Raw genomic sequence first — 23,137 nt, forward strand, 5'->3', positions numbered from 1 at the left:
ACGGTTATGCCTTCCTTAAGAAGGGCTTACTTTGTAAGCTCTGTCAGGGAAGGAGTAGAAAGAAATATGATTTGTTGAGCACCAATCAGGACTTCTCAGACTTTCACATACAAATGAGTCACCTGGGCGCCTTGTTAGATGTAGCTCCTGAATCAGTAGGGGCAGGGCGAGGTCCTGCATTTCTAGCAAGCTCCTTGGTAAAGTGCCATACTGGAGAAGCAAGGGTCTATGAACATCATCTTGTCCCACCCTCACTGCAAACCTATCAGGATGGAATGGAGACTAGCACTTGTTATGTGCCAAGTAGCATGATCCACTGTGTCAGTGGGCCCGCTCGGAAGATTCAGTGGGCAAACTGGAACCAGTTGGGCACTTCACAGAATAAAATTTAGTGTCTATTGCCTCTTAGCAAATAAGGAAACAGAGGCCTGCAGAGGTTAAGGGGAGGGAAGCCCAGGGGAAGAGAAGAATGTGGCCTCAGAAGGCACGGAGACTTTCAGTAGTTCTGTGTGAGGAGGATGGGCCATTTTGTGTGATTCTCCCCAAGTCTGGAACTGGAGTATTATGGGTGCCCTCTGATCCCTGGGTGTTGGGGAAGATGTGTTGCTACAGAGTCTGTGTAGGCTTTGAGGCTGGAGGTGGTGGGGCACACTCTTGCCCCTGTGGATAAATTTGGGCCTTATCCTTAACCCAAAATTCAGTGCCCAGAAGGAAAATTTCAGGGAGGTGGTTCACATTCAGATTCCAAGAGTGTGGAAGGTGCCTGGAGATCTGCATTTCAGGCAAAGCAACTTGATTGTGTGGCTCAGGTGACCAAGATGGAGGTGGTACATGGATCTCTCTTAGGGAAACCCTGCCATACACGTCCAGGTTAAGAGAGATGGATATCCAATGCAGCCACATGTACCAAAGAGAACCCAGAAACCCTGATTGTCAGACAGCAGAGCCTTTATTGAGTTTTTAATTAGAAATGACATCGTGCAGCTGAGACAGTCTCTCTGTCCCCCAAAACACTTGGACATCAGCTCACATTTTGGGACACAACAGAACAAAATGATCACAACCCTTTGGGTAAAGAGGAGGTAAGTTGTCTTAAGCGTCATACCATGGGGCTGACTAGATGCCTGGTCTGTAAAATCTCATTTATTCCTCTATTAACCCAAATAGCTAGACATTATTATTCTTCCCATTTTAGAGCTGAGAGAATGCCGACTCAGCGAGGTTCATCAACTTGTTCAAAGTTTCATGTGTATGATGCATGGAAATCCATCTAACCCATGTGCTTTCCATCAGGTCTCTTCGCCTCCAAAATCCCACTGTATGGACTCAGTATAAACACTTTGACCCATTTGTCCAGATGGGTTAAGTCCAGCCCCAGCAAGAATGCCCACGGCGGACAATGAGAGACTGCAATGTTCTTGACATTCATTTGTCCATTCAACAAATATTGCTACTACATACCATGCTGGGCATTGGGGGCATCTCAGCAAAGATGACGGACCCAGGCACTCCACTGACCTCCCCGATGCCACTCACTGCCTGTGCCTGTGTGAACTATGAACTCCCACATGGCACCAAGGACTTGCCCAAACACTAGGCTAAGAGACTTCACCAAACTTCACCCTGGCTTCCACCTGCACTAGTCTATGTCTCTAAAGGTGACCCCAGCTCCCGTATTGAGTTTCTCCTCAAGAAAATGCAGTGCTGCCAGACTTTGTTCCCCTTTTTCATTTCTCTGTAGCCCGCTTCGTTCCTCTCTGTTCACCCTCAATGGTCATCTTTGTCTTAGTTGAAAACCCTCAATCATCTTTGTTTAGTTGGAGTTGATCTCCCATACTGCAGCCATCTGGATAAAATCTGCCTCTCTACCTTTAACAAGTGTCTTTTGCTATGTTCTTTTGACACTGACTCCTTTAAAACACAGAGACGAGATCAGAAAAGGCTCTGGGAAGAGGATATGGGTCTTGGACTCCATGCTAAGGGGGTTGGGCCTCATCCTGTGGCCAGTTAGGGAATAATTTTGCTTGTGAAGCCATGTGGAACAAGTTGACATTCTCTTAGGTGAGAATTCTGAATATTAACAAGAGCGAGCTGGTCCCCTCAGTCTTCTCTGCTCGGATTAAACACCCGCTCTGCAGCAGTTCTTGGTCTGAGCTCCTCCCCTTCCTGGTTGTCCTCTCTGGATGCCCTAGGATTGGTGAAAACCTTCATTGTTCTCTAAAATGTTCTTCTTGAATGATCCTTCTGTGTGGTAATATATGTTAAAGCTCTGATCCGTTTGACCTTTGTAAGGAAGGCAGTCTGCATCAGAAAACACGCGTATTGACTCAACTGTGAAAACTGGATGAACTTAAAAGCGGTTAAAGAGTTAACTGACCTCTAGCAGCTTTCGGGTGGGTCTACCCAGTGCCCCGTCCCTACAGTCTGGTCATGGACTCAGCTCCCTGACCACAAGATCTGAGGGATCAGTCCTGGCTCCTTATCCAAGAGGCCAGACTAAGCCATGAGAAGCCTTTGCTGGGATGTTTCATACTGAGCTGGGTGAGAGGCGCCCTCTTTCTTCTTGGGTCTCTGAAAATGAGCTAATCGTAAAGCTGCCTATGGCCATATTCCTCAGCAAGTAAATGAAGCTCATTTGCAACAGAAGACAAGAGGCCAACAGGCAAATGAGATCCTGAATTGAGAGCCAGAGAAGAGTCTTGACTAAAACAATAGCAGCTGCTTTCAACCTGAGCAACATCTGGCAGTTCTGATTCCCATTGATTTGGGGCAAACGGGGTAGAGAGGGCATGTTAACAGAGTGGACTGTGAAAACTCTTCTTTACAGAAAGAAAGGACGGTCACCTGGGAAGGAGGCACGGGGCTACCTTCTGCTGTTGCTTATAGCCGCTGTTGTCCTGGGATGGGTTAGTTTAGCAGGAAAGTGCTTGTCTAAGACAGGGAACAAACTCAGTGACTCTTTCAAAAATCTCAAGGTGGGAGAAACAAGAACCTTCTCTCAAAAGGGAGCTAAGAGGTTTGCATGAGTTAAGACACATTCTGCACGATCACGGCTTACATCTGTTTCCCTCAACCCAGACTGTCCGTGAGTCACCCAGTAAGCTTTAAAAAGAAGCCCCCTCCCTCGCCAGGCAGATTTAACTGGTTTGGGGTGGGGCCCAGACTTGAATATTTTAAAAGCTCCCCAAGAATTTGCATTTCTAACAAGTTCCAGGGTGACGCTGCTGTTCTGAGAACCACTGGCTTTCACTGTGATTGGTAAGTTGTGTTGGTTAAGAAAGTACACAGATGTCTTTATTTCTTTAAATATTGCTGCAGTTGAGTATCACTATTGACATACAGTAATTTGTAATTCTAGATGATCTTTTTTCACAGCTGTTTTAACAAAATGCTCTCATTTCCACTTTTTAACGAAGGATAACTAGAAGGTAAGGAGGTGAGCCCTGCCTGTGGGATGTCTGGCTCCTTGGCCCACCGAACCTGACTATACGACATCTCTGCTCCCCTGGGGGGTAACTTGCCTGAATTGCAGACAAAATGCTAAACAGGAAACATTTCTGAGCATTGGGATTCTGAATCACTCATTAGCGTTGAAAACACAAGCAGTCCTAAAAACAAACGTAGGGAGCATTGGCCATTTTTCAGCTGTCCAGAGCATCTGCACCCCTTCCTAAGTAGCAAGAATTCTCCATAGAGCCCTGGTGAGTGGCAGGCGACCAGCCTTCCCATTCTCCACCCCAGAAGTAGGGAGGGCACACAGGGCTGAGGTCAAGCCCCTCAACGCTCCCAGAGGGAACTTGAGCCTTGGGCACGTGATGCAGCTCCTGGCGGAAGGTAGGGAGACTTGCAGCCGCAGTGGCTGAGAGTCCTGGGGCTGAGGCGGAAAGTGGTGGTCGTGCGGCAGCAGCCCCCTGGTCATCTGGTTCTGCCTGCCCTCCTTCCATTCCTGCATATTTCCCCAGTCTGGAGCTCACCCTTCCCATCAACTCTGTGAGCCTCCTGCTTTCTTCCCAAAGCAATCTCTTTCCACAGAAGGGAGCTTGGGCTGGCTTCTGTGGCTCTCTACTGAGAACCCACGTGATGCGCCAAAAGGTTCCTAGTGGGTGATGACCACGATAGCATCATCAAAATTTCCAGATGGTCACGGCACAGGGGGAACAGAGGCAATGGGTAAAGGACTCCCTAAGGATACTCGTGATTTGTTGTTGCAGAAGAGAGCCTGCAAAAGGAGGCATAAGAGGCTGATGGAGGGAGCTGGGCCGAAGAGCAACTGACCAGTGTTGGCCATACAGGCAAGTGGTAGCCAGATAACAAGTAGACAGAAAGTGGTACCTAAGAAGCTTCTGGGCGACTGGGCCTTCCCCAAAGTGACAGCTGTGCCAGATGGAACATTCTTTTGTTGGGGTAGTGGTGGCAATGGTTTGATTAAATCATTCCCGCTTTTTCTCTTTCCCCCTAGGCTGGTAGGAGGATTAGCTTTTCTTTCTGTTTCTAATGTTGATTAAATAGCGACAAGGCCTCACAGGAAAACTATGAGCAAAATGCTATCACCATATTTCATGCAATCTAAGACACCACTGATGGTAAGGTGCATCGTTATTTTACGTACCAAGAATGGAGAAGATGCTGCCAAATAATCTGTGACATCAGTTATAAAATGTGTCCAATTCCAGAAATACTAAAATACAAAAAAACTGTCTTACAATCAATAAAATATGGTAATAATTGATGAGGATTTTTAGGCTGCTTAATTTTAAAATGGTTTATGATGAGGATTTTTAGGCTGGTTACTTTTAAAACTACAGATGAGAAGCAGGCTCCAAGGAGTGGAATTTGCTTGTCCCTTTGTTGGGAAAGATTTACATTTCTAAGGAAAACCTCTACCTGTGAAGATGCCTCCCTCTCTGTGCCAGGAAGAAGGGGGATGGCCTTATCTCTAGAAACTCTTAATCAATGCCAGAGGCAAGAATTTAAGTTGGTTACTGTCTGGCAACCTCAAGTGACTGACCGTCCCCCCCCACTTTGTCTTTAGCTGAGGATAAAATTCAAGAGGTGACTTCTGCCATTTACTCAATCCGGTTTGATTCTTATCTAAAAGTTGTGGGACCACCAAATGGCCGGACCCTACAGGCACTGATACCATTTTAACTTTTTTACATATTCTTTGTCTTGTAAAGAGATAACTCACATACCTATGCCTTAAATTTAGCCTTACTCTCCACCCAACTTTGCAGCAGAAGCAGCAGCAGAAACGGCAGCAGCAACATGCCGGCAGCAGATCTGCCTGCCCGTGGGTTCTGTCCCCATGCCAGCGGCGGCAGCAGCAGCTCCCCCTGCCCGTGGGCCCTGTCCCCATGCTATTCTATTCTCTAAATAAAAGAGCACTACTGCCAGATCTTCAGAGTCCAAGAAATCTTTCTTTCGACTCCTCGGCTCACCGACCCCACATCAATAATAATAAAATACAAATCTCAGCTTTTATTTATTAAGCCCTATGCCAAGCTCTTTGCCTCTATTTTCGCATTGAATCCCTCAGGAGCAGGTGCTATTATGATCCAGCAAAAGCGAGGCTTAAAAATTTGAGTAAATTGGTCCCCAGCTCGTAAGTGATGGGTGTTGAATCTTGGGCTTTCTGGCCTCTTTGGGGTGAGCTGAAGAAGAGTCAGAGCCGAGGGAGGAAGAATCTTGTCTCGTCGTATATTGCTGGAAACAGATACTTGATAAATAATTGAGGGGAATGGCTGGTCCAAACAGGTAAAAGGCATTCAATTGATTTTTGAGGGTGGAACAAACTCCGCTTACCTCTGCCGATCACTCTTTCTGGAAAACTGAGTGCAAAGTGTTGGGTGAACATACTCTCCTTCTGAAAATTTAAAGCACTGTAGTTACGGCTAAAGTCCCTTTGACCACTTACCTTAATCACAGTCCTCTCCCCGACCTCTACTCATATACTTATATACCCATGTGGAAATGTGTATATTTGCACATATATGGAAAGCACACGGTATTGTACCATGGAGCTGTCCCATTCACTTTTTAAAAATTATCTTTATTGACATAGAATTTACATACAGCAGAATATGCTCGGTTTCATCAGTTTTGACAAATATATACACCCATGCATCCACAACTCCAGAAACCAAAGAACAGTGCAAAGTGTCCTCACGATGGTTTACAGCCGACCCCCACTCCCACCACCAGCCCCAGGCAACCTCTAATCTGCTTTCTGTCACTGGAGATAGATTTGTCTTTTCTAGAATTTCCGGTAAATGGGCTCAGCAGCATGTACTCTTTGGTGTCTGGCATCTTTCACTCAGCATAACGTCCTTGAAGTTCGTATCCTGTTGCACATGTCAGCAATTCATCCTGAGTGTTATTAAGCAGGGTTCCACTGTGCAAATATGCCCTGACTTATTTATCCATTCCTTTGGTAGGCGTTGGGGTCATTTCCAGTTTGAGACTCTCATAAATAAAGCTATTATGAGCATTAGCATACAAGTCTTTATGGGCATATGGTTTCACTTCTCTTAGGTAAATAAATATGTAAAAGTGGAATTGTTGGGTCATATGTTAAGTGTAGGTTTGACTTTATAAGAAACTTCCAGATTGTTTCCCAAAGTAGTCGGACCATTTTACACTCCCACCAGCAATGTATGAGAGTTCCATTTGCTCCACATCTTCACCAACACTTGGTGTGGTGAGTCTTTTTAATTTTAGCCATTCTAACAGGTGCGTATAGTGGTGTCTCACTATATGTGTGGTTTAATTTGCATTTCCCTGATAACTAATAAGGTTGAGCATCTTTTCCTGTGCTTCTTTATGTTGGTGAAGTGCCTGTTTAAGTCTTTCTCTGTTTTTTTCTATTGAATTGTCTCATTATTGAGTTGTAGGAATTCTTTATATATTCTGGATATGTCTTTCGTCAGATGTATATGTTGTGAATATTTTCTCCCTGTAGCTTATCTTTTCACTGTCTTAGTGGTGTCTTTGAAGAGCAAAATTTTAAGATTTTGGGGTTTTTTGTTTCTTTGTTTGCTTTTAAAGATTGGCATCTGAGCTAACAACTGTTGCCAATCTTCTTCTTTTTTGTTCCCTTCTTCTTCTTCTCCCCAAAGCCCCCCAGTACATAGTTGTACATTCCAGTTGTGCGTGCCTCTGGTTGTGTTGTGTGGGATGCCACCTCAGCATGGCCTGATGAGCGGTGCCATGTCTGCACCCAGGATCCAAACCTGCAAAACCCTGGGCCACTGAAGCAGGGTACAGAAACTTAACCACTCAGCATGGGGCCAGCCCAAAATTTTAAAATTTTTGTGAAGTATAACTTATCCTTTTTTTTCATGCTTTTTGTGTCCTCAGAAATCTTTACCTATCCTAAGTCTGCGAAAGTTTCTTCTATTTTTTATTCCAGAACTTTTATAGTTTTAGATCTTACATTCAGGTCTATGATCCATTTTGAATTACACTGGTGATAAGAAGATGACAGATTCTGTCTCTACATTCAAGGAGTTTGTGGCTTAATGTGGGAGATACATAAACCAGCCCACAATTATAATATGGTGTGGAAAGTGCTAGATAGAACCATGCACGCACACCTCCTTTCCTTTAATTTAATCACACAAATATAAGTGATTGCACGTAAAAAGCTAATACTACAAGGTGTGATCTCATCTTGGTGGCAGTTGAGCAGTGTATGGTGTGAGGTAAGGATCAAGTTTCATTTATTTGTTGTGGTGCTGCCACAATTCACTCTTCAACCACTCCTACCTGGTTTCTAAACCTGCCGTCCGAGAGAGGGATCCCAGTTCCCTTCAAGTTGACAAATCAAGCAGCCACTTTTCCCATGCACCACTCTCTTCTGAACCATCTCTTTCCTCAGTTCCAGGGTACCAACTTCCTCTGTCTTTCCCCCCACCTCCTCCTACTTGTTGGCACCTGTCCCCACCAGAGCACAACAATGTGCCCACCTCCTCTCTATGTCTGTTTCTGTCTGTCTCTTCTCTATCTGTTTCTCCCTCTCTCTCCCCAGGTGTCTCCTCCAGTCTCATGGTCTTACAAGCCATCCACATGCCAAGGACGCTCACATTATTCCACCACCAGCCCTTACATTGTTCCTAAACTCTCAGATTGTCTACCCAAATCCATCCATCTCCACTTGGTTATCCGGTAGGCAGCACAAACTTAACACGTCTAAGGAAGAACCCTTGACTCCACCCCTTCCCATCCTTGCTGCTCCCTGACCTCCTGCATCTCAGTAAATGAGACACTTCTCCGGGTTGATCAGGACTTTGGGCTGGGCACCCTGGCTGGGGAGCATTCATCAGGCTGGTTAACTCTGGGCACTTGCAAGTCCAGTGAAAAGGGGTAGGTCTCCATGACTTTGCTCCCTCTCCCGCTTCAACTGGGTACAACTGTTATGATGTCCTGTGTGGGAAAATGAAAGGGGCTTCTAGACCTCAGGCCCTCATCATTGTTCTGGGGCATCTTGAATCCCCCTGGATATGGGCCAACATGTTCATTATGCTGGTCTGCCTTCCCCGTGGTGCAGGCTACCTGGATGCTCTTGGATGGGGATAAAGAGGTGTCAGTATTCTGGCTATAGACTCTTGCAGTTGGATGCAGGAAAGAAACCTACTTCTTCTCCACCCTCCTCCCAGCTCCCATCCTTCTTCATCGCTTTTTGAGGTCCTACCCATCTGTCAGAGCCCACTTTCATAGTGAAGCCACCACTGACCGCTGTGGGCAATGGTCAGCTTGCCCACTCAGAACAGCACTTGCCTTTGCCATCTGCACTGCTCAACTGGTGCCCGGCAAATCACACCTTGTAGTATTAGCTTTTTACGTGCAATCACTTGAATTTATGTGATTAAATTAAAGGAGGTGATATATGCACGCACGCTTCTCTCTAGCGCTCTCCACACAGTATCCTAATTGCCGCTTGGCTTATGTGTCTTCCTGTGCTAAGACGGAAGCTCATTGCATTGCAGAGACGTCGTCTGTCATCCCTGTATCTCCAGTGCCTGGCACGCAGTAGGTGCTCAACGATATTTGAACGCACACATGTCTGCAAGCACCTTGTAAACCGCAAAGTACTAAATACTCTTGGAGCATGGTGACGACGAGTTTTGATGATGCTGTTTACAAGTCATCTCCCCAGCAAGGACTGCACATTCTTCTTCCACAAGCTTATCACAAGATGCAGCAGGTGCCCGTGTACTTACTGGGCAATACCTACACCTGCCAATTAATTTTTGAGGAGACTCTGGTGGCCTCTGCACGTCCTCGGCATATCTCTTAGAATGTGCAGCCAGAGCTCTAAGCCGGAATCAGAAGAAGAAAGGCGTTCTGCCCTGCTCTGCCACTGACCAGCTGAGTGACCTGGGCAGGTCCCCTGTCCTCTCTGAGTCTGCTTTCTCATTTGCAACATGAGAGGCTGGGCAGCTTGATCCCAAGGTGCCCTGGACTACCTCCCATCTCAACACTGGGGTTATGTCGCCTGCGGGGACCAGGAAGGACTGGAGTGTCAGATGGATGTTCCCAAATGCCACCTCTTCCACAAGGCGCCCGGGGAGAGGGAGGGAGGGATCCGGAGATCAGTAATCAACAACAGCGCGGCTGTGACAGGAGGAAGCTCGGAGCAGAACCAATCTCCCTTTAAAATTCCGGGCCAGCGGTGTGTGCCTTGGATAAAGTTCAGGTAATTGTGCCTTCAGCTCGCCTCCTCCCCCTCCCCCGCCTCTGCCCTGCTCAGCGCTGGCAGAGTTATAATAATTGGGTGCTGCTGCTCAAGCTCATCAGCTCCAGCTTCCTGAAAGGAACGTTGCAATTAGCAGTCCTCACCCTGTAATAAAGCCTTTAATATCCACTTTCATGGTTCACATTACAGTCATTCAGGCCTGTCCCCGCACACACAGCCTGTCAGGCAGCGGGGCTGGGTGCCCATGAGGGAGCTGCCCTGCCGAGTGGCTCGGCAAACAACTGCTCCAAAGGCCCAGCAATCGGGGCCAGGCAGCTGGGGAGCAGTACGGGGACTGAGAAAGGGAATTTCAGCCCTCCACGGCTCCGGAAGGCCGACGAGGCGGGCAGGAGGGAGGAGGAAGGGTTGGCCTTCTGCCAGCCCTGGGGGCTTCCCAGAGATGAACTTTGCCCACAGTCGTCTTTCATTCCACGGCTGGAAATTTTCAGAGAGAAGCAAGAAGGTGGAGGTGGGATTGGGGTTAAATGGGAGATTCTGGATGGAATGTCTGTATCTGTGCACAGCTGCCAGGGCAGGTCACAGGCCTGGAGTGGGAAAGGCTGTCCTGAATGGTGGCAGTGGGGGCCTCCGTGCTGAGGAGGGAAACAGTTTCAGCCAGAGGCTCTGACCACTCTCGCCTGAGCGGTGGCCGTCTTGGGAGGCGCCCAGCTTGCTCTGGAAAGAGCACCCCGCTGCAGGGTGGCAGGTCAGGATCACTCTCTCACTGAGCCATTGATTTGCGAACATTTAATGAGCACTAACTATGTGCCAAGCACAAAGATAAGTAAAATATAGACTGTGCCTTCAAGCAACCAGACCAAAAATGAAAAATAATTGCAGTACGAATGGTGGGGAACGCTAGAGGCAGGCACGGGAGTAGCCTGGAGGAGGGAGGGAATCCAGGGCTTCCTGGAGGAGGGGTTGTCATAGACGGCAGACTGTTTTCCATGCATGGCCCCAACAACATTTCCGTTCCACATGCTTTCTCAGAACCTCACCACTCTCTCATTAAGAGGTGGAGGCCATGTGCCCTTTCCTGGAAGCTGGGCAGGCCCTTGTGACAAGCTCGATAAAGAGAACGTAGCAGAAGTGAGGCTGCACGACTTTCAAGGTTAGGTTAGAAAAGGGTAACAAAGCTTCTGTGGATTTTTCTTTTGGGATGCTTGTTCTTGGACGTGGCTGCCATGTTGGGAGGAAGCCCGGGCCACGTGGGGAGGCTGACAGCCCCAGCTAAGGTCCCAGCTGTCAGCCAGCATCAACCCTCAGACATGTGAGTGAGAGAGGCCTCAAGGTGATCCAGCCCAGCCACCATCCGTCCTAAGAGAGCCCATGAACAAGGACCACCCAGCTGAGCCCAGGCAAGCCCAGAACTGTGAGACACAGCACTAAAATGATTGTTTGGGGGTTTTAAGTCATTAAGTTTGGGGTGATTCATTACACAGCAATAGATAACCAGAATACTGATTCTTAGGGTACGACAGAGCTGACCCGTTGGTGGATGAGTGGTGCTCCAGGCAAAAGGAACGACACATGCAAGGCACAAGCAGGAGGCTAGATCCTTAGATCAGAGACCTGTAGGAGCTGGTATTGCCGTGGGCACCTGGTGGAGAGGGGGTTGGAGGGAGGGAAAGGCACGCAGGATCAGACAGCACAGAGGCGGAACTTTGTCCTGTATTTCATGGGGAGTTATTGAGCTTCTCAAGCAGGAGAAAGACAATCATATTTGGATTTTAGGAAGAGGACCACTAGCGATGTGGACAACAGCGTGGAGGGACAGGCAGCTTATTCGTTCAGCAAATCGCTATTCCCATCCACCAAGTGGCAGCCCCGGGCCAGCCCCACAGGGAGGATGAGAGGTAGCAGCTTCCTCCACGAATCTTTTCCAGAAAGTTGGACAGAGGCAGTGAAGACAGGAAAGAGAATCCTGGGATATTTAAGGTATAAGATCAGCTTTATGGCCAGACAGATATGAGAGACGAAGGAGAAGGGGGATTCGGGGAAACCCTTGGGTTTCTGAATTGTGGGAGCAGGGAGACGCCGGTCCCTGAAATAGAAAATAGGAGAAAGAGAGTTTTAGGGAGGAAGGGAAAGGGTTCAACTTGGGGCACAGTGATTTTTAAGTTGATCAAGATGTCCCACAGGCATCCAGATTTACCCATTCTGGAGCTCAGAAGAGAGGGCTGGGCTTTAAATACAGAGATGAGATTTATCTGTACCAGCAAGCCATAGGAGGGGCTGGGGAATGGCAAGGGAGGTGGGACCGAGGGCAGGATCCTGGAGTGAGCCAGTGTTTGAGGGTGGAGAGAGAAGGAGACAAGAAGAAACAGTGGGAAACAGGGACAGCTGGAGTGCGGCCGGGAGCCAAGGATGGAGAGTGGGCAGGAGGGAGTGGGCAGGGACGCCACACGATGCATATGGCAGCCTGGGTGCCTTCCGGTTTCCATTGTGCATGACCATGGGGAGGGGCGGAGAGGAGACAGGCATTTCTCTCCCAGGATAGAGCAGACTGGACATCTCTCTATCTGTGGGGCAGGTGTTCCTAACCGTGGAGGAATAGGGCTGGATGTGAGGATGAGGCTCACCTCTTGCCCAGGGTGACTATGTAAAATTTGGGGCAGCAGGGACCTTGGAGGCCAGTGCCCTGCACTGGCATGTTTTACAAGTGAGGATGTGAGATCCAGAGAGGTGAAGTGACTTTCAGTCTCTGGTCCAAAAGAGCTGGGAGCAGAACCCAGGGTCCCAGCCTCCCGGGCCAATGTTCTCACCCTACCTCCCCGCAAATGTCCCAGGAGAAACAAGCAAGGCTGACGTTCTCCCCAGTAGGCTGTTCTTGGTCTTTGGCTGATGGCTTTCGCTCCTGGACGTCTCCCAGGTTCCTCCATCCTTCTTCCTCCAGCACCAGATTGCTTCTGCTTCCCCTGTTTCCACCTGGAGCCATTGCCTCTCAGCCTTCTTAGCCATCAGGGGGCTCCAAGTCTACAACCCTTGTCCCTCAAGCTGTCACTAGCTCACAGAGGTACCCAGAAGTGGGTGGCGGTGGGCTCGGGAAGGCAGGAAAGGCAATGGACAGAGGAGGATTGAGGAGGTTGGCTTGGTTTAGAGAAAGCAGGGGCAGGAGGGGGAAGGGCGTCAGGTATGCAAAGCTGCTCTCCCAGGACGCCACCTCCACCCGTCCCGCCACCAACCCACCAGCCGCCTCCTACCTGCCTTCCCAGCGCCTCGGAACCAAACTGCGTTAAGGGGAGCCAGGCAGGTGCTTGGCGTCTCTAATGTGTTCCATTACCAACGCTCCACAATAAGGTAATTATGTTAGAAAATAATAAACGTGTCAGTCTTTCTGGAAATATTTTTACTCCTAGCGAGGGGAAACAGCGCTATTGTTTTTCAAGTGCATCTCTGCTCCTGTACATATTAATTAACCGTGCTCCGGCTCCACCACCCCACGGCATTTGTATTATTCATAAATGTCTTGGGGCTGCAGTAACTTATGTACTCCCCTCCTTGGCTTGGAATCATTTTTTAATTTCAAATTCCTTTTTGACTAATTGCACTTGTGGTTTGTGCCTCCTGTACCAAGAGCACCATTCCCTGGCTGTTTCCTCACGCTCTCTTCCCTTCCTTCTCCCTCTGCTTCTTCTCCAGTCCCTGACTTACAAGATGCTTGCCGGGTCCAAGACAGAGGCAGATGCGGGCTTGGGTGGGGAGGAGTGTCTTTAAGAAATCCTAGGAAATTGCATCTGCACTCCCCTGGCAACGGTCTCCAACCTCTGTCCTCCTCCTCACCTTCATCCTCCCTCTCACACAACTCACCCCCTTGAAGGAAACTTCCAGAATGATTCCACTCCTCTCATTATTTCTTTGCCTTACACTTCCCCTTGTACTTTTTAAAAAAATTAATACACTTTATTATTTTTGAGCTCTTTTAGGTTTATGGAAGAATTGGGTGGAAAGTACAAAGGTTTCCCATTTACCCTCACACACTCCAATTCTCCCTATTATGAACACCTTGCATTAGCATAGTACGTTTGCTACCATTGATGAGCCAATGTTGATAATAAGTATTAAATAAAGTCCACAGTTTTCATTAGGGTTCACTCTCTGTGTTATACATCCTGTGGGTTTTGACGCAAGCATCACCCACATCCACGTCATGCATCCGCCATCACAGGATGAGGCACAGGTATTTCACTGCCCTGTGAAGTCCCTGCTCCACCTGTTCACCCCCCAACACGTACACCCTGAAGCCCTGGCCATCGCTCATATTTTTTTCCTGTCTCTACAGTTTTGCCTTTTCCAGAACATCATATGGTAGAAATCATACTGTCTGTAGCCTTTTCAGATCCCCTTGCACTTTCTGATTGGGGTCTTAGGTCTTGGTGGGTGGAGTCTGCCCCCTGCCCAGGCTGTGGATTCCTAAGGGGTACAGATCATGTCAACCTCCTGGAATCTTCCTGGCTCTCCCGGCAAATATGTAGGTACCTACAGGGATGCTGTAGGCACAAGTGTTTGGGAGGGGACTCCACCCTGCCTGGGGTGGTTGGGCCAGATGGCCTTAAGATCTGAGGTTCTGAAGATCAGCCAGGTTTCTGGAAACAGCTGCGCCCCTGGATGCTCATCAAGTCCTCTGGAACAGGAAATGCAAGGTCCAAGAGCGATCACAGCTCAGGATGACTTCCAAATGTCCTTCTGATCTTGATTAGTGGGAGAGGATAAGCAATATGCTGAATCCTCGCAGAAGGATTGGTGGTGACATAGTCAATTTATCAGGGAGCAAGCGGGTTGCTGATTGTAGCTGAGCTTTCTTGCGTGCGGTCTAACAGGGCACGTGGTTCTCCGGCTCTGCATGATGCACCACCGCTGCCCCGTCCACCCCTTCCCTCTCCCTGACTACCGCCCAGTGACAATGTCTCTGGAAGGGGCCGTATTTCTGAGCAAGCCAGACCTCTGCTCCGTGATCCCAGGAAGCAAGGAGAAAACTGTTCTAGGAGCCATTCCTCCACCTTTGTTTTTAGCCAAAGAACTGGGCGTTAGAGAATCTTAGGGCCGTCCACCTGGTTCCTTTCCTTTCCGAGATGGTGACAAATCTTTCAGAGCTGAAACATCTCCGGGGGCCAGGTGTGATACTGTTTTTGATGGTCCGTTTCAGACCTTCCCGTCGGGAAGTTCTCCCTGATTGTAGTCTGTATCCATCATGCAAACACCGAAGGACATCGTTTGTCGTTCTGCTCCCTTTGGAGTAGAAACAATGGTTGAGTCGTAGCTGACAAGGTGCCGGGAGGACTGTAAATCCAGGAACCCAACTAAGTGGGTGGATCTAAGACACTCAGATTCTGCAAATGTAGAGAAGGCAGCTAAGACGAGTCTATTTGCAGCAGAACTTGAGAGTCACACGTTGGGAAGTTCTAGAGAGCAGGGTTGGTGAGCTCTGGCACATGGTTCTCCCTCCACCCTAACCAACCCTCAGACCCTCCTGAGTCAACAGTTTTGGCTGCAATGGTGCTGATTCAAAATCCGGGAGAGGACTGTGCCCAAACACACTCATGAAAGTGATCTGAAAGACACAGGACTTTCTGGGAATTTAAAGCCTTTATCTTCTGGATGACTTCTCCAAGCTTTCTTCTGTTCCCTCACTACCATTTTTGTTTTCCCGTAAGGAATAAGTCCCGGATGATGATTGAGACAGCTGGAGTGGAAGCAAGGGCTTTGGACCACATGTATCTTGGCCAGTGTCCCCAAAGTCCCCGTATCAAAGGAGACATGGAGGTAAATAGGGTCCTTCTGCCCCGTGGACACACATTGGTGCTTGCTCCTTGGGTTGGCATGCTTGGATGGTGCTTCTTCCCACCCGTGGAGACTGGATTACATGTGGCAGGAATCCACCAGGGACAGCCTCTGGCTGAGCACCACTGCAGCTGGGCCACCCCAAGGCCTGGTGTGCACAGCTCCGGCTGCCTGACTGAAGCAGGGCCCCAGCTGGTGCCCGCCCCCCTGGGCTCCCGGCCAGTCCCAGCCTGATACCCTCCCGCTCAGCCTGGCAGGCTCCTCTGCAGCCGGTTCTGGAGGAGGTGTAGATGGAGGCTGGGGAGTGAGGATGGGAGCAGCAGTAGCCTTCCCAAGAGCCCCCTCAGCCACCCCACTCACCGGCAAGGTGAGGGGTGAGGTGTTCCGCCCTGCTCTCCCCGACGTGGCCCCTAGTTACGGTCTGGATGCTCCGTCCTCCTCACTGAGTATGGGCGCCAAGGTTGTCATTTGCATCTGCTTTTCTGTTCCCCTCTGCACAGCTGCTCACCCAGCCGCCCACGTGGGAGGAGACCCACTGTGAGCAGAACCCCATTCCCAGGGCAGATGGACAGGGACCCGAGTGCACTGAGTCGCCCTGCAGTAGGCGTGGCCACTTTGGGATTTTGGAGTTTCCCACTGTGCTGCTGAGGACAGCCCCTCAGCTTCGGAGCCGCAGATCCCTGGACTCAAATCTGACTTAGGTGCTTACGGGCTTTGTGGATTTCAGGCAATTTAGACTCCTCAAGCATCAGTTTCCTGGTCTGTAAAGTGGAGTGGCTGAGGGGCCTTGAAAGAACGTTGTGAAGATAAGTGGGACACTGTTTGCACAGCAGCTGCCCAGATCGTGTCAGCTCCTTTCAGCTCCTTTCTTCTAGGGCTGAAGGAACACCTTTGTCTTCTGTTCAACCAGCTGTTCTTCCTTTCCTCCTGCCTGCCTTTCTCTTCCCTCCTCCCTCCTTGCTCTGAGAGTCATCTTTTCATCACGCAGCTTTTGTGTTTCTAGTGTATTTCACTGAGCAGTAGAGTTTTGCAGCTATTTCCATTTGCTAAACTGATATGTATTTATCAGATGGTTACTCTGCAGCAGGCCAGGTGCTAGGCACTGGGGTGACTCCCATGAGAAAGACACGCATGCTTCCTGCCCGTGTCGAAATTACAGTCTGGTGAGGAAGACTGATGTTAAACTCATCATTTTATTGAAGAACAAGAGTTGGCATCACTTAGCATGAGGCTGTCAGTCTGGCCCAGACAATCAGGAAGGGCTTCTCTGAGGAGGCGGCACATAAGGGAAGACATAAGCCAGACTAACCATGGACGCTGTCCTTCGGCTACGGGCACGAGTTTCACAGTCTTTGTCAGATTCACCACCTCTGCTTGTTTATTTATACATTCATACATCACTTTATCCTCCAAAGGATTCCTGACCCTTGCACATTACTCCACGAAGTAGAAAAGTTTAATAAAAAATTGAAACCAAGGAAAATAGAGAAACCTAAGGTCAGAAGGAAAGGCAATATGCAGCTGCTGGAGCCGCAAGGACCTGCATGTTGCTAAAATTGAACCACTCATTTCATCCTGCACATGTGAGCAGCTGATGCAAAAAGACAAACACGATCACTTACAAAATTCTCATTGTCCTTCATACCTCATTTTCCAAGAAAATAAAGCTTTTATGGGATGGAGCTTCATTTGGTGGATGCTGAGTAACATAGTGGGAGACATCACCACCTCTGTCATTTCTAGGATCCGCTCAGTAAGAGAAGTCGTGTGAATGATTTTGAAAGGGTCTCTAAATGTAGGCTGAGGAGCAATTCAGGGGCCAGACAATTCCAAGATCTGATCCAATCTAGGATTAAAGCTCAGAATGTTTGGGCCAGTGGCTCTCCATCCAGCTGCCGGGCCCCTCCCCTGGGGGTCCTGGTGCAGTAGGTGTAGGGGATTTCAGTCTGTAAATTTCAGAAGCTCCCCCGCAGTTTCTGATTCACAGCCAGTGTCAAGAAACACTGATGTCTGCCAGGGATTCTCGAACTGTTCCACGAAGCCCCAGGATGCTGCAAGAAGTCCTGCGGGCTGTTTGGTGACCTCAGGTCTCCCCACCTTGGCTATTAGAAGAGCTGGGGGATGCTGTGGATGCGAGTGGATGGCATTTGGGGGCATGTCAAACCACGAATACCTGGATCCTCCATCTCACCTGTCGCCCAATCCAGGAGGCCCGAAGGGAGGAGATGCGAGGGAGGCAACGGCTGGTGAGGGGGAAGCAAAGCGATGATGTTGGCTTCAATCCCAGCGCAGGGGAGCGGAGCAGACCCGCTGAACCAGGGAGAGCTTCTCTTTTTCTCAAGCTGATTAAGCCCCAGGCCTGCTGGGCCAGGCCGACTGTCTTTTTCCTTCTCCAGGCCTGGAGTGTCAGATCTTCTCCTTGTGGGGGGAGGAGAGGTAGGTTCTGACACACTCAGCCGTCCCACACCCTCCTGGTGTGGCCACAGGGAAGGGAGGACAGAGGACGGCAGGTAAGCCACACCAGCAATCACATCCTCCAGATACGGGGACTCAACCCAGGAGAGGCGATGAAAGGAGAAGAGGCTGAGAATTCCTTGTGACGGGGACGACAGCCACCTCTAGCAGGCAGCTCTGCCTGTGTCCACCTTACATCGGGGCTTGCTAGAGAATTGCTTAAGATCTCATTTGAAAAAGCATTTCTTCAGCTAAAACAATAACTAAAACACAAAATCTTCCACCGAAGCCAGTGTTTGAGCCGATGAACCGAGTGATTTGAATGAGTCTCCATGAGTGTTGTTCTGCGCAGCCCCGCTTTCCATAACAGTTGAGCAGCAGAGAGTCCAGGAGTCTGTTCTCTGACGGGGCAGGGCTGTGGGTGTGGGTTTCCTGCTGCTCACTAAGGGTGATTCGGATGCTTTGAACAGCCCACCAGGAACAAAACAAAACGAAACCATGTCCTAGGGTCATGAGAAAACTAATCAACTAGATGTCGGGCTTGGCCCCCACGACGGGTTGACTTGTGTCTCCTGCAAAAGATACGTTGAAGGTCTAAGCCAGGGTCTTGTGAATGTGACCTTCTTTGGAAATAGGGTCTTTGCAGATGTAATCAAGTTAAAATGAGGCCATACTTGGGCTGGCCCCGTGGCATAGCAGTGAAGTTCGCACGCTCTGCTTTGGTGGCCCCAGGTTTGCAGGTTCAGATCCTAGCACTGCTTGTCAGGCAATGCTGTGAGGGCATCCCACATAACAAAAAAAAAAATAGAGGCAGACTGGCACAGATGTGAGCTCAGGGCCAATCCTCCTCACATAAGAAAAAAAAATCAAGTCCTACTGGATTAGGGTGGGCCCTAAACAAGGACGGGTGTTCTTGTAAGAAGGGCATTTGGACACAGACACACACACAGAGGAGAAGGCCATGTGAAGATGGGACAGAGATTGGAGTGACGCTGTCACAAGCCAAGGACCACCCGGGGCCACCAGAACTGGAAGAGGCAGGGGAGGAGCCTCCCCCAAAGGCTTCAGGGGGAGCACAGCCCTGCTGCCGCTTTGGTCTTGGGCTGCTGGCCTGCAGACTGAGACAATAAACGTCTGCAGTGTTTAGGCCCCTGGCTTGTGGGATTTTGGTAGGACAGCCCTCGGAAACTCATACAGCATCCTCCTGTGAAAAGTAAGGCCCTGAGTCAAAAACGTCACCCAAACAGACAGACCTGCAGAAGCAGAGAAGCAGGCACTCCACAGGCAGCGTCAGAATTTTTCCTAAGAAACCCTCAGTGCTGTAGTAGTCGGGGCTACTTACAAATATGTGGGCTCTCACTCCTTTCAGGAACTTGATAGGATTGTGTATCTCACCCATTAGGTCTCGTCACATGCTTGTCTTATCCAGTGAAACGTGAGCAGAAGTGATGTCTGTCATTCTGGGGTGGAAGTCTTAAGAGCTAGCACATGCTTTGCCATATTCTCTTTTCCCTCTGTGGCGGAGACCGCAATGTTCCACACTGTGGGTGCTCTGGCAGCCTGGTTCCTGGATTGGGGTGATGGCAATGTGGGGCTGAGCCCCAGTTTGGCAGCATGGGTGTGCAAACAGAGGGAGGCGTAAACCCTAGTGTTTTTAAGTGACTGAGGTTTTGGCGGCTGTTTGTTACAGCAGCGTAACCTATCCCATCCTGGCTGAATAACCTGGCTCCGCTCTGCCAGGTGCATGTTCAAGGTTTGCAGGATGATTTGGGGATGGCTGTTTCTCAAAGCAGGAGTGAGCAGGTGCTCACTGTGGTCAGAGATAAAACTCTGATGAAGATCATGGTGCGTCTGATTTCAAGGGGTAGAGCTACTTATAAATTCTACAGGGCAGTTATAACACATCTTTACATAACAAAAGAAATTAACCTGTAATGTAGAACTGCTGGAATATAAACCCATTCTGCTGGGCGGGTGGCAGGCACATCTGCTCCAAACAAGGTGCTTTGTCTCAGAGTAGTTATTCCTAAGCTAGTCACCCTGACGGTAGTTGAGTCACAGAAACTGCTTGGTTGAATCCACTTCTGCCCAGTGACAAGGAAGTGACAGCATAACAAAAAGGAAGCTACTGATCTTTTTTCTATTTTTTATAACAAGAGGGCATGCATCCAGATAATCCAAAAGGAATTTCACATCCTTAAGCTACATGTTGAAAAGAAAGGGGCTGGAGCACAATCTTGTTTTGCCTTGCTCAGAATTATCACCAGATCTGCTGGGTGACCACGCATGTCATGTCTGATACTTAGAATATTACCAAACCGCCTACATTAAGCTCATAACTGTTGGCCAAGAACCAACTCCTTCCACAAAGTCGGAAGTCATGGCAGGTTAATAAAAGCTACAAAGAACCTGAGGTTCTTCTTATCAGATTTCTCCTCGAGATGAGAGAGGGTGTCAGAGGGATGAAGGGCAGAATAACCTGCTGACGCCACGTCTGCCCCCAGGACAGTCACTGGTTTGAGAAACCTAGATTTATAGTGTATCCAGCAACATATTAAATCTGTAGTTTCAGGGAGAGTAGTAAATAGGCACTTTTTTAAGCGGTAGAGACAGAATTCCTATATTCACTCATATTCTAGCAAAAATGAAGGTAAACAGTTGGCACAAAGTCCCTCACTAAATTTAGTCAGAGGTCACAAGTTTCCCTGATCTGCTCTTTCTTAGTTACGGCTCCAACTGGAAACACATTCAAATTAGATAATTTAGGGAAGGTTTGCTTACAAAGGACTATTTTCCATGGCGAAGGGCAGCTCGAATGGGAGCCAGTCACTCAGGGCTGAAGCAGTGGTGCTATTACCACCCAAAGCTGAGAGGACAAAGGGAGGGAACAGTCCACAACACAGGAGCGAAATCCTGTGGAAGAGCCTGTCCCGAGAGGAGCAGTGGCCTTTGGTGGTGGGACCCAGCCAACCTGAGGGGACCCTGCAGGGTGGCAGCCAGAGGAATGAAGACTGGCCCCACTCTCTTCCCTCTGTCTGATCTGTGGCCAGGGCATCATTGGCTGAACCAGCAGAAGCCACAGAGCTTGGGATCCCATGGGCGTGGTCTGTTTGGGTCAACCTCCCAGGGCCCAGAGCAGGAAGGGCAGGAAGTGGATGTGGAGCACAAATAGGTGCCACCCCATCACTTGTCCTTATGGCCTCCTCCTCACAGCCTCTTCTGTTTTCAATTCTTCAAGATGCCAAGTTGGGGGGCGGGGGTCAGGGGGGCAGCTTTGTTTCACTAAACCTGACTCTGGAATGGCAAGATCCATATGCTCCCATGTGTGGGATGGATAACATTGGCCTTACTTAGTCATCGATCCACTGAGAGGAAATGAGAGCAGAGGCTACAACCTTGAAGGACCCAAAGTGGTATTTTGAGTGATCCCTGAGCATTGAAATTTCACACTGGAAGTTCAAAGGCCCTTACTTCGTTTACGGCTTCTCAAGGTGCTAGTCAATCAGGTCCAATGATGGGTGCTGCCCTCAGTAGATCTCTCCTGGTCAGGCGTGGCTACGTGGTGCAGGTGGAGAGGGCCTATGGACTATCCCAGCCAGGAAAAATCTGGGGGATTCCTCTGCCTCCAGGTCGGTACCACAAGACATCATAACCTCTCAGAGATAAGAACTTAAGCCTCCAGAAACCCGGGCGTTGCTGGTGTTTACCCAGAGTCTCTCTCGGAAGGCCTGGGCAAACACCAATTAGTTCTTTGTGCTTGGAAGCTCTCCTGCAGCCCGAGGAAGCTCCGCCCAGAGAACAGATCTTCTTCAGGAGCCACCAAGGTGTGGGAAGGGGAGCTGGCGTCTCTGCACCCCTCGCTGGCTGGGCTCATCATTCAGGATTTGCCATAGGGCCACGGTGGTGGCTCACGTGTTTTCCCTCAGGGACCCCAACATGGAAGTGAAAAACGTGACTGAATCTGGGAGTTTCTTCATCAATATATATTTGTATCTGGGAAAAAAGAGGAAATAAGATGGAGAGGGAGGGCTGATGGCTGGGGGAGGGGAGGGAGAGAGAGAAAGCACACAAGCATGTAAGAGGTGAGAAAGACAGAGAGGAATCTCACGGATTTTAAATATAGGAGTATAAATATTTGAAAATCTGGGGAGCTGTACACGTGTGGAAAATGTAGATTGGGGTTACGAAGTCAGATACCAGAAGCAAAATTGTTCCTTGTCTTGAAATATTGTGAAGGGAAGACTGTGTCTATTAAAAGAATCACACACACACACACACACACACACACAGATGCGCACTCGGTAATATAAACATCAAAAACAATGACATGGACATGGAACCATTTGCATCAATACCCCAACATACAGACACAGAAATACGTTAAAAGGTGTACGAGCGTCTGCCTTTTGCTCAAAGGCACACACTCGTCCACTTATTCACAAATATTTATTGCGTGCTTCCTATGTACCAGGGACAATGCTGGGTTATGAGGATACAGGTGAATAGGACCACAGGTCCTCTCCTAACGGAGCTCGTACTCCGCTGACATAGCTGAGACATAATGCCACACGCACACAGCTGGAGGAGGCTGGGGCTGCAAAGGAGGCATGTTAGGGGTTCTGGACCGCAGCGGACTCACATGGACTCTCAGGCCTCAGAAAGAAGGTGAAGGGTTGCATATTGGTCACTGTGTCTCATTACCACAGTCCCCCAATCTCTGATCCATGGGAGTTGAATGAATGGATGAGTGAGTGAGGGAATGAATGAACAGCCTGCCAACTAGCAACAAGGTAAACATGGCCTTGGGCTGCCCAGAACGCCGAAGTTCCAGTCCATTCCTGGAGAAGAGGCACCCCCAAGGCACTCAGCTTTGGACGGATCAACCAAGGAAGGTGATTGTCCTTTCCAGGCTCGTGACTGCCAGTGGGGCAGGGTGCCAGTCAGGCTGCAGTTTGAAAGCCAGACTCTCTGATGCGCTTTGCAAATCTGAGCCCCTCCCCCTGTCCCCAAAAGGATGGAGCTTCTTTCTTCTTCTGTCCTGGAGCAACGCCCACCTCTGCATTATCTTGTCTGAGGTTCCAAACTCTCTGTAAAGCCTGGTGGAAGCTCTCCAGCTTCAGTGGTAAAAGACATAGTTCTTTACCAGTTGGTTCCTGGGAAACCTCACAT

Source organism: Equus przewalskii, chromosome 10 (genome assembly GCF_037783145.1).
Source record: "Equus przewalskii isolate Varuska chromosome 10, EquPr2, whole genome shotgun sequence".
NCBI classification, from domain to species: Eukaryota; Metazoa; Chordata; class Mammalia; order Perissodactyla; family Equidae; genus Equus; species Equus przewalskii.